The sequence below is a fragment of the Rissa tridactyla genome, chromosome 1, assembly GCF_028500815.1.
Source record: "Rissa tridactyla isolate bRisTri1 chromosome 1, bRisTri1.patW.cur.20221130, whole genome shotgun sequence".
Taxonomy (NCBI): domain Eukaryota; kingdom Metazoa; phylum Chordata; class Aves; order Charadriiformes; family Laridae; genus Rissa; species Rissa tridactyla.
In genome coordinates, this window is record NC_071466.1 from 143,662,217 (window position 1) to 143,675,175 (window position 12,959).

Consider the following 12,959-nt stretch of genomic DNA (forward strand, 5'->3'; position numbering starts at 1 on the left):
TCCAGCGGTGCTGAGCTCCTCGCTTGCCTCACTCACGCTGGTTTTGGGAACAGACGCTGTTCCCGCCCTGGTGGCTGGGAGTTCAAGATCCCCACCGGCTCCAGTAGCTGACATGGAGACCTCCCTCACTCCATTCACTGGTACCACAGGCCAGGGGCCCTGGTGTGACCCCGGGAGCTGGTACCAAATTTCCCTCACGCACACACAGGTCTCACCGGTAGCCGGCACTGAGTCCACATGGGACAGAGAGCGAGCACACGCAGAGGGATGCTTAAGAAAAGATTTAATAGGAAGATACAAGAAGCTAGGCCAGACTGCGGTGATCAGGCACAGGCCTCAGCCAAACAAATGTAGTGACCAGCCCTGTTTTACAGCGGACCGGCCCCTCTTACACCCCTTTCTGTCTACACCCTTTTGTTGCCTCCTGCTCCACCTTCCCCTGTGCATCCCCACCTCCATGTTGGGGGTTCCCCCTGGTGTGCAGTATCACCAGTTGCAAAGTCCAGGCTGATCTTCCTGGAAGCAGCTCCTGTGGTTTCTTGATAGCCCACCAGTTAGTGTAAGTGGTGAGGTTTGTTTCTTGCCATTGTCTCCATGTTTGTTTTGTCAGGTCTGTATCTCCGTGTGTGTTGTTTCTGGTTTCCCCCTTTTCCCCTACTGGACAGGATCCCAGTCAGATAACCTCACTGGGATAAACTTTCTTACTCTCACATGCCCTTATCAATTGATGTGACTGGGCAGGTTTGGTTCTCATCACCGCCTCCCTTACCACGTCAGTCAGGTTTGTGTCCCCATATGTTCTTGTTCATGGCTTCCTCCTTTTCTTATTGTCCCTGCCGCATTGAAAAGGTCCTTGACCGGGTACCCTTAACTCTCCTTTACAGATCCTATACAGATAATCTATATTTCTATAACCTATATTTCTATATATTTCTATATAATCTATATTTATCCTATACAGATAATTGTGCCACATAACATGTCTTGCAATTCTATTCCCACATCTGTCCTAACTTGGGCATTTACTTGCAGAGGTCACATTTCATTTCTATGGTAATGAATGCACATAGTAGGATCGTTTGCACTGAGTTTTCATCCCGATGCCTGGACGAGAGATAGCCAAGGTGAACACAAAGACTGGAAGCTTGCAAGTTCTTGAATGGATATTTTAATTTTAAGGGGCCCACTTGAATGTACAGAAGTAGGAGAGTATTTGGTGTATAGTGGAATAAGCAAGAAAAAAATTGCAATGTAATGAAGAGTGGGTGTACAGTATGGGAAGATAGGGTGTACAGTATGGGTAAAAGATAAAGAAAATAAACTCTGCCCATTCAGACAATAATCAGTTCCATGGAATACTGTAAAATGAGTTCCTCTTCCTTGTGTGCTTTGAGAAGTGTGACACTGTTGTCATGTTAAGGATGGTAAACCAGCTGGTCCTGGCTGTTTGCACGCTTATTTGCAGACATTTAAAGATTAATTTACAGCTACCACTTTTAGAGTCTTTTGCAAAAGAGATTGTGACTCCACTGCTAGAAACGACAGTCTTAAGCTATGCGCTTCTCAGCTATTGACTTTGTTAACTAGAGATGTCGTTAATGTCTGTATTTATATTTTGCCTGCCTTTTGCCTTAGAATGTCTGAGTTTGGGGTTTTTTTTCAGTATTTCCCTTTTTAGAAAAATGTATTTTGCAATTAGAGAGGGCTAAAAGAAGAATAAAAAAGGATAAGTGTATCAGCATTTGGGGAAGCCTCTTGGTCCATGTGCTGAGACTGTGCCTATCAGGAAGGCAGATAGTGGAAACGACATTATGTTTCCTATCTGAAACCAAGAACAGTTAGATCAATTTCCTGTTCCAGTATCCTAGCCAATAAATGCCAAATTTGACTTAAAGGGAATTAAATCATTGACAGCAAAAGAAACAGCCTTAAATGTTTCTTCTCTTTACTTGGGTTCTCCACTGATACGGTTTTCTTCCCTCTGATTAGTAAAGCAATGTAATACGTACACCAGTAACAGGTGGCGCGTATCTGACTTGTGTCCTGGTTTCATGAACAACATAAGGCCTTAGCCTGCTTACCTCCCTCTTTCTGTTCCCGTGCTCTGCTTGCATTCATGTTGTCATAAAGTGAACCAGACAAAAGATCTGGATCGTTGTTAATAACTCAATTGGAGTGGGAAAGATGGTTCAGCTTAGTTACAGTGCTATTTGGTTTTCTTTTCTGGTCTGTGCACTACTGCATAAATAACATATGGGTCCAGTATAGCTATCTACTGTTGACAAGACATAAAACAAAATGAGAGAAGAATGTCAGGAAAAAAAATATAGCAGGAATGACAGACCTCTGTCTTCGGAAGTAGCTCCAATTTATGGTGTACTGTGCATGAAACAATGCCAGCTGTAAGGAATATCTGCCACCTTAAACTTTGTGAGAAGGCTATCAGGCTAAAGCAGGCAGAAAAGACTCAAATGGCAACTACTGTACTCATCTGTGAGTACATGACACTGTTGTAGTAACATTAGGGTGTTTTTTTAATTTAAAGAAGTCCTTAAGAGAAGGATCACCTAATTACCTAAAACATACATAGAGAAAGACCCCATTAGCTGCAATAGCCTTGTATAGGGCTTAAGGCATGGGAATGGGAGCAGTAGTTATAAAATCTGCTTATCCTTCAACCTACTTATTCACTTTCCTATGCCTCACTTCCCATTTCATCTCTTCTTTTACGTTTACAACACATATGGAGTGCAGCTTGCAGCTGAGCTTCATTAGCACCCCCCCAGATGCCCTTTGTAATATGCTAACACAGTTTATTGTATTAAGTGATGTGTTTAGGTTATAGACCTGGTGGTGACCAAGTAGCTAGTACATGTAATTTTTTTGCCAGTCAATACCTACCTTTGAGCTAGTGAAGGTTGTCCAAAAAAGTTATCCCAACTGAGGACAGCTGGTGCAAGTTAGGCTTTCAAAAGATGATTGGATATTGGACACGCTGTGCTATTATCTATGTATTAACCAGTGGGATTACTTTTCAAAAACTTTTTTCTATAAAAGGGCTGGGTGACACAAATACTTTCATCATAGATTTCGTGTTAACGCAACTGTTGAGAATACCGTATCCTTGACAAAGCACTGTCAACTGCTTACTGGATGTATATGAAAGTGACTTAAACAGCAGCTCCAGACTGAATTTTTTAATGTTTTTGATTATTTTTTTTTAGTATAAGAAATATGACCAAAGCATCAGGATAAGAGAAAGGGAAGAGATAGAAAACCTGGAAAAAAAAGATAAATGGGAGTAAGATGGCTGCATAAGTGAAATAGTGCATGTGTGTGCATGTATACTAGGGCTGGGGAGCGGAAGCGAGAAGGGGAGAGAACATAAAAATATTACAGCTTTAAATCTGTCCTTTAAAATTTTAAATTCAATTTTCATGCTGATGATCTTCTTGAATGTTCATAACCTTACGTATTCCCAATGGGATGGAGTATTGGATGGAGAGTCATGGGACCTGTACTCAGATTTTCATCTCATTTGGCACTTTGTGATGAGGGCAGCCTTACAGAAGCGGTTACATAAATGATACAGAGCTGTCAGAAATGAAAGATGTAGCTATAGCGCTTCCTCTAAACACTGTTGTAAGAAGCATGGGGATTGCTGCCGGCTGTAAGCATAAGTAGCTTCTTGTGGAGCTAACAGGCTTCCTGGAATATCTCCACACCAGTGACGTTGCATACTTATTGTCTTTGCATCTCTTCCACAACAAGTGTGTGATGTCCATTTTACTGCACTTAATTGATCACTCTAGTGTGACGGAAGGTGCAAAAATGTTCTCTTCTGTGTCAGTGAATCAGAGGAAATTGTGTTATTACTCTAAATCTTTCTTCTTTATGAAGCAATTGATTTCTGGACTGGAACTGTCTTCTGTTGTGTGCATACACTAGTTATTGCAATGGATCTCCATTTTTCTTGGCCTTTAACTGCTATGGTGGTAAATATGACTGATTTCCAATTTCACAATATGAACTTTATCTCTTTGTAAAAAACAGGTTTCTATCAAGCATATTCATAAGGTGGTGAGTTTCTAAAAGTCTTCCTTTGATGCACAAAATCCTTCACTGAACAGAATTCAACACTCTATTAATGTGAATTGCATTAGGGAAGACAATATAGTTCTCTTTATAATAGCTATTCATTTAAACTGAAAAGCCCCAACCAGAAGAGATGTGACTAACAGAAACTAACTGTCAGTGCACTTCAGCTGTTTCTGAGATGGAATCTATGTAACGCTTCATCACAGATTGCCAGGTTGTGGACAAAACCACACGTTTTACCCCCTCAGCATAACTGTGGGAGGCATTGGTGAGGCAGTATATAATTAATGTTGGATTTGATCCAGGGTACCTTTCCCTTAGGAGACTAGATCAAGATTTTTAATGGCAGTATGTTTTTAGGACTGTTTTATGGTTCAGCAAACTGTGGAATATTGCATAAAATTAGAACTGCACAGACTGAGAGAGAAGTCCATCTACAGTACAGCTGGCTCCACGTCCTCGCAGTGAAACTTTCCAAAAAGGTGCTTTTCTTTTAAAATAAAAATTAAATTCTAATCCTTTTCAGTTTGAGAAATATGAAGAGTGTGGCTGTAAAATGCGATAGGAAAAAATCAACGTGAAGAACTGATTTGAATGTTCTCCTGGGAATGTTGTGGGTTTTATTATTTCGGAAACGGGTTTGCTTAGCCCTGAGGGAAAGGGATTGGAAGAGCATGATAGACATGAGCATGCACAAAGACTACGCTTTCAGTATTAAGAGGGAAGAAATAGGTCGCCGTAGATTAAATGGCTAATTTGGTTTCCTTTAAAGCCACAAGAGGCAGAAAGTGCTGAGCTACAATCAGGAAGAATGGATATTGTCTCCCCTCAGGAGACAGGACAAATAAGCAATGTAGATCTTGCTTTGTAAGCTCTTGCTTCTTGCCTTGTAAACTCTTGATTTACACAAATACACCTATTAATTTATGCTTTACTACTGAGCTGATGTTGCCTTACTGGAAAAAGTGCCAGTTTATGCAATAGCTCTAATTAATCTTGTGCCAATGCTGAGGTTTCAGAAAAACATTTCCAATGCAGGTTGTATGTAAGGAAACACTTTCTTGTTAGTTTTATATATATATATATATTTATTTATTATACGTTATGCCCAAGAATAGTCCATCCCAGCATCCAGAAAGTGAAGCAAAAGTGGAGATATGCCTGCATGGATGAACCAAGGAGCTCCTGACTGAACTCAAGACATGAAAAGAAAGCACACAAGAGGTGGCAGCACAGAGAGGTGACCTGGGAGGACTACAGCGACATTGCCTCGAGTGTGCACACACAGCCAAAGCTAACTTGGAGTTGAATGTAGTGAAGGATTTGAAGGATAGCAAAAAGGACTTCTAGAGGTATATCAGTAACAAAACAAAACCGACCACAAAACAAACTCAAAACAATTAGGGAAGCAATGGACCTGTTGCTGAATGTGACAGGAGACCTGGTGACAAAGGACAGGGAAAATGCTGAGATATTCAATACCTCAGTGGTAAGATTGGCCATCAGGATTCCCAGGGACATGAGACAAATGGCAAAGTCTGGCCCAGTGAATACTTTCCCTCAGCAGGGTCGGATCAGGTGGCCCGTGTAGGGTCTTGTGGCTGGGATGCTGTGACGGGGGGTTATCAGCTCTGCAGGAGGGATAGGCAGGACAGGCAAGATGAGGGGATAAGTTCTATGTAAGGGAGGAGTTGGATTGTATGGCGCTTACAGTTGGTGATGACACGGTTGAGAGCCTTTGGGTAAGGATGAAGGAGAAAGCGAGTAAAGAAAATGTTGTTGTGGGATTCTATTATTGAACACCCATCCAGGACGATGAAAGTGATGAATGTCCTCCTAAATTTATTGTTTGTAAACAGAATGGGTCTCATGGATGAAGTAGTGATTGGTGGCTGTCTTGGTCACAGTGACCAAAAGGTAGTTGAATTTCAAATCATTAGAGGTAGGAGAAAAACTGCCAGCAAAACTTTGGCCCTGGATATGGGGAGAGCAGACTTCGGACTGCTGAAGGAGCCAGTTAGTAAGGTCCCCTGGGAATCTGCTTTTGAAGGTATTGGGGTCCATGAATGCTAGTCACTTTTTAATAGCCAGGAGCAGGCAATTCCAAAGTGTGGGAAATCAAGCAAGCGGGGCAGAAGGCCAACTTGGCTGAGCGGGGATCTTCTAGAACTTAGGTGGAAAAGGAAAGTGTATGGACATTGGAAGCAAGACAAGCGACATGGGAGGACTACAGAGATGCTGTTTGCCACTGTAGGGAGAAAAATCATGCAGCCAAAGCTGCAATTAGAGTTCAAGCTGGCCAGCACTGTGAAGAACAACAAAAAGGGCTTTTCTAAATATGTTAATAGCAAAAGGTGAATCAGAGATAACATTGGTCCATTGCTTGACAGGGCCAGTCACCTCACAAAGAGTGATGTAGACAAAGCAGAGACATTTAATGCCTTCTTCACGTCTGTCTTCAACACCGATGATGGGCCCTGGGACCCCCAGAGCCCTGTGTTGGAAGACCGTAACTGGGGGATGATAAACTCCCAGCCGACCCTGAACTTGTTTGAGACTTGCTACTCCAGCTGGATGCACATAAATCTATGGGGCCCAATGGGATTCATCCCAGGGTACTGAATGAGCTGCACAATGTTACCACGGCACCTCTCTCCATTATTTTCCAACGGTCTTGGGAGTCTGGAGAGGTCCCAGTCGGCTGAAAGCTGGCAAATGTTGTCCCAGTTCTCAAGAAGGGTAAGAAGGAAGACCCTGGTAATTACAGGCCTGTCAGTATCATTTCAGTGCCTGGTAAAATTATGGAGAAGGTTATTCTGGGAATTATTGAAAAACACTTGAGAGACAACACAGTCAGTGGTCATAGCCAGCACGGGTTCATGAGGGGAAAGTCCTGCTTAACCAATTTAATTTCCTTTTATGACAAGGTCACCCATCCAAGGTTACCAAGGGAAGCCAGTAGATGTGGTGGTTTTGGATTTTACCAAGGCTTTTGATACTGTCTCTTACAGTATCCGTCTGGATGAAATGTCCAGCACACAGCTAGACAAGTCCATAACACATTGGGTGAGCAATTGGCTGATGGGTTGGGCTCAAAGGGTTATAGTAAATGGTGTTACATCAGGCTGGCGACCAATCACCAGTGGTGTTCCCTGGGGCTCAGTTTTAGGGACAGTTCTCTTGAATGTTTTTATAAATGATCTGGACGCAGGAATCGAATGTACATTAAGTTTGCCGATAATGCTAAACTAGGAGGAGCTATGGACTCCCTTGAGTGTAGAGAGGCCTTACAGAGAGATCTGGATAGACTAGGGAGCTGGGCAATCACCAATCGTATGAAATTTAAAAAGATCTACTGCTGGATTCTCCACCTGGTATGGGGTAATCCTGGTTATATGTGCAAATTGAGGGACCAGAGGCTGGAGAGCAGCCCCACGTAAAGAGATCTGGGGGTTTGGATTGATAGCAAATTGAATATGAGTTCACAGTGTGCCCCGGCAGCGAAAAGGGCTAACTGTGTCCTGGGGTGCATCAAGCACAGCATAGCTAGCCGGTCAAGGGAGGTGATTGTCTCACTCTGCACTGTGCTGCTGTGGCCCCACCTTGAGTACTGTGTGCAGTTTTGGGCACCTCAGTATCAGAAGGACATCAAACTATGAGAGTGTGTCCAGAGGAGGACAGCCAAGATAGTGAAAGGCCTCAAGAGCAAGACAAGGAGCAGCTGAGGTCACTTGGTTAGTTCAGCTTGGAGAAGAGAAGGCTGAGGGGTGACCTCATTGCAGTCTACAACTTCCTCAAGGAGGGCAGCGGAAGGGGAGGTGCTGATCTCCTCTCTCTGGTGACCAGTGATAGGACACGAGGAAATGTTAGGGGAAGTTCAGATTGGACATTAGGAAAAGGTTCTTCACTGAGAGGGTGGTGGGTCACTGTAACAGGCTCTCCAGGGAAGTGATCATGGCAGCCAGTCTGACAGGGTTTGAGGAGGGTCTTTACAATGCTCTTAGTCATATGGTTTAGTTTTAGGTAGTCCTGCAAGAAGCAGGGAGTTGGACTTGATGATCCTTATGGTCCTTTCCAACTTGAGATATTCTATGATTCTATGAATCTGATGGGATGCATCCCGGAGAAGCGAGGGAGCTGGCCAGTGTTATTGCAAGGTGACTCACAATCAGGAGGAATGTTTCTGGCAGGTTTGAGGAAGGTGATCCCTCCCCTCTACTCAGCACTCAGACCATATCTGGAGTGCTGTGTGCAGTTCTGGGTTTCCCAGTACAAGACACGCAGGTACTGCAACGAATCCAGCAAACAGCCACTAAAATGATTGGGATCGAAAAACTTGAGGAAAGACACAAATTGAAATACAGGAAATTCCACCTAAACATAAAGAAAAATGTTTTTACTGTGTGCATGGTAAAGGTTCTGGAGAGAGGTTCTGGAGTCTCCATCTTTGGAGATTTTCAAAATCAAGGCCCTGGGCAACCTGCTCTAGCTGACTCTGCTGTGAGGTTGGGATAGATGACAGCCAGATTAATTTCATGATTAAAGTTTGATTTTTAGAAAAGTCTTGCACGCTATTTTGCAGTGTAGCACAATCAAACTTTTACTGCTCCAGGTGACATGAGCATGAAGTCAATCATGTATTTCCTTCACTCCGGCAAGTGAGATGACTCTAGAGCAGGTCAAGCTGGAAGACCTCCAGTTTCCCAGCTGTCAGTTATTACAATCTCTGTTTTATAGCCAATCTGTAAATTTCTTGCACTATGTTTATGACTCCAGTTTCTGTAACTTGTCCTCTGATCCCTGAGCATAGAAAAAGAAAACATGATTTTGAATATTATTATAAAGTTCCCTCAGGGTGATGCAATTTCATAGGCAATTAAAAGCTGCATTAGTGTGGAAAGCCAAAATAGGCCTGTTACTAACAGCCTAAACGTAGAAGAAAATGACCCCTTGCATCCCAATAGTATGATGGATCTCCAGACTGAAATAAACACACGTCACCATAAATAAAATGTGAAATACAGCCTGTTTTATTTAAAGGGTGGGGTTTTATTTTTATGTTGCACTTGTCATTTCCTGATTTAAGGGCTGCAAGCTGTCTTCTGCCTACCACCTGTTTCTGTTTGTAGTTCTGGCATTTGTATAATCCAATGATAGAGACTGTCATCCAGTTTCTAACTCATTTTACATTAAACATAGCAGTCAGAAGGATCCTAGCTCTGGACAATATGTTTTGCACACCAGTGATTTTCAAAATCTCTTGGTTTTAGTCCTTAAAGAAAATAAGTGATTTTGTACCTAGACTTCACAGAGAACCATTTTGGACTCATATAAAGGGGTGGAATTCTTTAAAGTATTTCATTTATTGCTGTAATTTAAGCCCATGTTAAGAAGTAGATTCTTGCGTATGCACCTTTATTCTTGGGCTCTTTTTTCTCTTTGCAGTTAGTGTCATAGTTTCTGACACCACAGTATATGAATTTACTGCTTTTCACTCCACTTACTCCAGGAGGGAGATATGGAAATAGATTTGATTCTGGCTTTTCAAGAAGAACAAACTTGTGACTGCTGAAACCTGTCAGGGTCTTTGTCTCTGCCATCATCAGCTAGGGAATGCAGTGTATATGAAGGTATATGATCAGAAACTGCTGAAAAAAATCACAGCAGTATGAGTGCAATTTTGAAAGCATAATTCTATTCTGAAACAGGTTTCTTCAAGGCCCCGGAGGCTGAATTTCCACAGTAGTATATAGGAATCCGATGTTCCAATCACACCAAATTTCTACGTGATAAATTTACCCTTTAGCTAAATGTCAAAGCAGTCCATTCCTTGTATGGGTCTTCTGGGCTTGGATGATTACAGTGATACTCCTCTGAAAGACATAGGTAGTTGCTCCTTATTTTTGCAACTCCTCCAGTTTGCGAATACTTTGATCAAAGTCCAATATTCTGCCCAATTTTCCTAAAAAGAAAAGAAAAGAAAAAAAAGATTCATTTTAATGCAGAGGACATAAAATGGATAGGTGTCATGGTGCAGGTTTCACCTGTCAGGTGACACTCACTTAGTCAGGACACTCAGTTGGAAATAATAAATACTTGGATTCTTCTTTTGGCTAATGTGATTAAATTCGGTAGCTCCCACAACTGCTACTCACAAGAAGTAAAAATGAAGATTTCTTTCTTTCTTTGGGAGAACTAGACAAGACAGTGCAATTCAAACTGCAGCTTTGACCCCAAATTTTCAAACAATACCAGGCTCAGTAATTTAAAGAGTTTATAAGAGTTATTGCTAAGCCCTATCTTCTAGTTCACGTATCCGCATGAGTACTGCAATATGGTAGTGGTCCTACACTAGTAAGTATTGTATGTCTTGCTTCTTACGCCACTGTTTGTTCTTCCTAATGAAGAGCTAGAATCCGTAACTTTTTGCTATGAGAGAGAAAGAAAACAGAGCAAAGGCCCAGTTCTAGCTGGCTCTGTAAGGCTCTACTCCAAAGTATTCACAGATACATGCAAAAATAGCATTAGCTGACTAGACAAGACCTGGACAAGTTCAGTCACCAGCTCTTCTACTATTCCTTCGGAGGCCCAAAACTTTCTTACAGGAACTCAGAAAGTCTAAACTGCATCATAGTAAATGCTAAGAAAGAAAACTGAATGAGTTGTTGCAACAAGGTGCCTAAGCAGCCCCAGGTTTTAAGATATATGCTCTGTGACTTTAATACATTAATGTTACCATTAAGTCTGCAAACGCTACTTCAGCAACCTTTTTTCCCCATGCATGTGACAAATTCTCTTTGCTGTTCTAGAATTTTCCTCAGTCTTAGCTAATCCTGAACACAGGATGTTTCTTGGAAATATTCCTATACTGTTTCTCGCCCTGTCTTCCCTGAATTGCTTGAGTATGGAATGCTGTGGTGCCCTCTAGAATAGCTTTCAACATGGTAAGAAGTTAACTTTCTATAGGCCGTCTTCAGCTTCTTCACAATTTTCTGAATTTTTCTAGTACCTTGTGGCTGAAAGCGTGTCGTCATTTCTCTGAAAGAATCTTGTCCACAGCTTTAAAAGAAACGTAATTTCACCTTTTACGTGCTACTTTACTAACATAGCAAAAAGTTAAACAGAGAAGTTAGCCTGAGTCAAGTCAGCATGTGCAGAGTATTACAACTATTCAACATGCTGATTGCCTGGTAACTACCTGTGTGCCTATTTTCGTCCACAGTACATATAAGGCAGCTACTGTGGTAAGCAAGTTTCAAATATTTACTCTACTACTAAGCATAGATATGAGCAATAACTGTCAAGTAGCACGTTAACGTACTGTAAACCCACAGGCAAGCTTGCCTTAGGGAAACTTGTAGAAGTCTATAGTCAAAGAATCATAACAATTAGTGAAGTAAAATTACCCTTTGCAGAAGCCATCCTAGTTAAACTCGGTTACATAATAATCAACTAGTCATTTAACAACTGTTTTAAACTATTACTTGTAGGACTTTGCAAGTAGATATATCAGGCATACATGCCTGTATTCTGCAAACTACCTCCAGGTCTTCCTTACGTTCCCCTTTATAGATGCAAGATTTGCTATTTACCAGTGTCCTGGTATTATAGCTTACTTGAAGGAGATAAGCCTGAAGGGTTACAGGCTGTTCAGGAAAGATGGGGTGTGAAGGCAATAAGGAGGGCTTGTGCACTGTGAAAAGGAGTCCTTAGGTGCATGGAGTCTTATCTTGGGACAGCTGATGAACCCATGGAGAGCGTGGGTAAGGACCAGAGAACAGACCAGTGCAGCTGATGTCGTAGCAGCTGTCTGCTACCAGATGACCCGATCAAGAAGAGGCAGATGAAGCCTTCTTCAGGCACCATGAGCTAAGAGCTCTTCTGCAGTGGGGAGATCTTACAATTACTATGTTGAGTATTTTTCTCTTCCTGGGAGACTACCCAGAGAACCTGATCCCAGACGCATGTATCTACACATTTTTCAAAATATACTTTGGCCTAGTGAATGTGAAACCCGTTCGGTCTCCCATTATAATCTTCTGTACCCGTGTAACTAGACTTGGGGCGGTCTGAAACCACAAGGTGTGGAAGATTCTAGTTGGTCCATTCCGATTGCTTACCACCGTAAGATCTTGCCGTGGATTGATGTTCCTGCACCCTTCCAAACCCTTCTGCCCTGTGCCGTTCGGGTTACGGAGGTTACAACTCCACGCCTTCACCCTAGAAACCCATCGTGCAGGTAGTCCCCGGCTGCTAGCGGGACCAAGGAAGGCAGCCCCTCGCCGACCTCCCCCACCTCTCCGACCCGACTCGCCGCCGGAGGCGAGTTGGTCCAGCCACAGGTGAGGTGCGATCGCCCCCCCGCGCCGCAGCGGCCTCCCGGGCGGGGCGCCCCAGCCCCGGCCCCGGCCGCACGGCCCCGCCGGCAGGGAGGAGACTGGGCTGGACGGGCTCTCCGTCCCGCCCCCGGGGCGCAGCGCGCCTCGCCCCATTATGCCACCGGTGCTCGAAACAAAGTTTAGAAAGCCGTTTCAACCATTCTGCGGTCTCACTTCCACCCTGAGGCGTGGGACGGCGGAGGGCAGCCGCGCTGGCCGGCGCGCAAGGCTCGCATCGCGCCTTCGCCTGGACGCCTGCAGGGAGCGGCGGGAGGTGAGTCGGAGGAAAGCATCGTGGGCCAAAAGTCGGGGGAGGAAAAAGAAGAGGACCGTGCGCAGCCAGATCATTCTCCCGGCGAAGCTGCCGGCGGACAAGCACCCGTGGATGCTGCTTCAGCCTTCTTTGCAGAGCCCCGATGTCTCAACCAGAGCCCTGCTCTTCCGCCGCGCTCCGCCTGTTGCAAGCTTCGCTTCCTGCGAGTC

General features: G+C 43.5%; 1 protein-coding gene and 1 long non-coding RNA gene across 4 annotated transcripts in view; one reads left to right on the plus strand and one right to left on the minus strand.

Moving 5' to 3' along the window:
* Window positions 1–9,110: 9,110 nt before the first annotated feature.
* On the minus strand, window positions 9,111–12,315 carry LOC128903286 (uncharacterized). Its single transcript, XR_008464069.1, has 2 exons — window positions 12,219–12,315; window positions 9,111–10,060 (listed from the first exon to the last, which is right to left on the minus strand). It is a non-coding gene; the product is annotated as an uncharacterized LOC128903286 (long non-coding RNA).
* A 226-nt stretch (window positions 12,316–12,541) lies between these two features.
* Window positions 12,542–12,959, plus strand: part of CRACR2A (calcium release activated channel regulator 2A) — a 70,629-nt gene continuing 70,211 nt past the window's right edge. For all 3 annotated transcript variants that reach the window (XM_054187272.1, XM_054187295.1, XM_054187287.1), the window contains exon 1: window positions 12,542–12,750. The gene's annotated coding sequence lies outside the window, so the exon portion shown is untranslated. The remainder of the gene's footprint in view (window positions 12,751–12,959) is intronic.